This window comes from Lolium rigidum, chromosome 7 (genome assembly GCF_022539505.1).
Source record: "Lolium rigidum isolate FL_2022 chromosome 7, APGP_CSIRO_Lrig_0.1, whole genome shotgun sequence".
In the NCBI taxonomy this organism is placed as follows: Eukaryota; Viridiplantae; Streptophyta; class Magnoliopsida; order Poales; family Poaceae; genus Lolium; species Lolium rigidum.
Genome location: NC_061514.1, coordinates 176,641,724 through 176,644,576, shown reverse-complemented (window position 1 = coordinate 176,644,576; position 2,853 = coordinate 176,641,724).

The following is a 2,853-nucleotide window of genomic DNA, read 5'->3' as shown; positions in this document are numbered from 1 at the left end:
TGAGCATGCAGGGCCTATCTAATGGAAATATCTTCATCTTTACAGAAGGAGAAGAGGTGTGGCCATGTTTCTTTCAAGCTCTGAGTAGCCCACTTATCCTTCCACAGAAGAATGGAGTTTCCTTGGATGAAATCACATTCAGCCAAAATTTTGAAAGTTGGGAGCATTTTCAAGAAATCTCTCCACCAAAAAGAGACTTCTCTAGTTCTAGCTGGAGGGAGGCAGTTGGAATAATATAATTCCCAAGACATTTTTACCCAAGGCAGGTTAGCTCTGCTGTAGAATTTATGAAGGTGTTTCATAAGTAAACAATCATTCTGGACTGAAAGGTAAGCACTCCCAACCCTCCTTGATCTTTTGGCCGACAAACCAAGTCCCATGCAGCAAGGGGAGGTGTCTTTTTCTGCAAATCTTTGTCTCTCCACAGACAGTGACTTCTATACTTATCAACTTCTTCAATCACCCATTTGTAAACCTTTAGGGAACAAATATAAAACATATGCAGGGATGAAAGAACTGAGTTAACCATCCTTAACTTACTGCCATAGTTTAAGTACATAGCACAAGCTGGAAGCCTTCTCTGAACAGTCTGTATGAGTGGTAGAAAAAATTCCTTCCTAGGTTTGGTTGTGCTTAAAGGTAGTCCCAAATATGTGAAGGGCAAGCTCCCTTTCTGACAATGAAGAGCTTCAGTAAGAGTTGTAACTCCTTCCTCAACAACATTGATTGGAATTAGGCTGGATTTGGAATAATTAACTCTCAGACCAGAGATATTTCCAAAATCCTGTAGGATCTGTTGGAGATGTCTAAGCTGTTGCACATCTGCCTGTAGGATGACAGGAGTGTCATTAGCATACTGCAAGATGGGAAAAGTTGTGGGGCATTGCAAGGCCAGTGGTCTAGTGAGAAGACTATTACTCATTGCTTCATTGACAGGTGATTGCAATACATCAGCAGACAAAACAAACAATATAAGGTGAGAGAGGATCACCTTGTCTTACTCCTCTTTTACAGTGGAAGAAAGACCCAGGTATACCATTCAAAAGCACATAAGATGTTGCAGAGGACAAGATTTGTTGTATCCAAGAACACAAAACAGGACCAAAGCCTTTTACCTCTAGAACTGCCAAAATGAAGGTGTGATTGACTTTATCAAAGGCTTTTTCAAAATCAATCTTGAAGGCCACTACTTCCTTTTTAGTTTTATGACAAAAATGCAAGTATTCATAAGCCCATGCTAGGCAATCCTGAATAGTTCTAGACTTGATAAATCCATATTGATTCTCATGTATGATACTCTGAATGACAGTTTGCAATCTATTAACCAGTAATTTGGTGATAAGCTTTAAGGTACAATTGAGCAGAGAGATTGGTCTAAAATCATTGACAGTCTCAGCATTGTCCTTTTTTGGTACCAGGGTAATGTAACAACTATTTATGCTCTGAAGACAAAGATTGCCTTGATGAAACTGCTCACATAAGTCATAGAAATCTCTCTTGATAATAGGCCAACATTTTCTGAGAAACTCAGCATTAAAGCCATCAGGCCCTGGAGATTTGTTGTTTGGAAACTCCTTAATGACTGGATCAATTTCCTCATGGGTAAAGGGAGCTTCTAAGAAAGCAAGATCAATACCATTAGTGTTCAACAAGTGAGAAAATTGGTTTAGAGAAGAAGTGTTCTCTGACTGCCCTAGCCTTTCCTGATAAGCATGCATAAGCAGAGTAGCTTTGGCAGAATGATCACTGACAGGAACACCAGAACTGTCATTAATAGTGGCAATATGATTCTTCCTTTTATGATAGGAAGCCATAGAATGGAAGAACTTAGAATTTCCATCTCCCAAAGTAACCCACTTAATCCTTCCCCTTTGCTTCCAGTAAACTAACTGTTACTGCAAAAGATTGGCCAAATGATTTTTCATGGCAACTCTAAAAAATCTTTCCATGTCATAGAGATCTCTGAAATTTTCAATGGCATCTATTAGAGAGATCATGGAATTTAAATCAGCAATATCTTCCTTGATGGATGATAGAGTCCTAGCCCATTTTTTGAGATCTTTGCGCAAAAGTTTGAATTTAGCAGTGATTCTCTTAGCTGCATCAGCATAATGGATTGACTGAGTCCAAGCCCTTTCAACTAAAGGTAAGAAACCTTCCATATTGAGCCACTTATTTTCAAACCTAAAGACATTAGACTTGGGTATGGAAGTTTGAATGGAGACAACACAAGGTACATGGTCTGAAGTTGTCATAGCAAGAGGTTCAGCAATTGTATTAGGGAATGAATCATTCCATGCCACAGAGGAAAAGAACCAGTCTAATCTTTGGAGCAGTGGAATGTTCTGCATATTACTCCAAGTGTACTTTCTCCCTTTTAGAGGAATATTCACCAAGCCAAGATGGATAATAGTCTCATTGAACAAAAGCATTTCATCGATGTTACCCCCAGGTCTGTTTCTATCTTGGGGAGATCTAATAAGATTGAAATCCCCAACCATTAGGTAATTTTCATCCGAAGGAATGTGAATATTATGCATCCATTGTAGGAACTGAATCTGCTCATTGTCAGTACATGGTGCATAAATATTGGTCAATGTCCAATAATCATCAGATTTTGTTGCATGGAATTCTACTGAGAGGGCATATTGATTGTGGAATACTTCAGCCCCAGTAAAAACAGAGCTGTCCCAAACTGTTATGATTCCTCCTGAATGACCAATAGATGGAACAAATGCAAAGGAGTCAAAATTTCTTGGGCAGAATTGTCTGAGGAAATTAATGTCCATATATTCTTTCTTAGACTCTTGCAAACAGATAACATGACATCCACTCAATATGAGTGGCCATTTA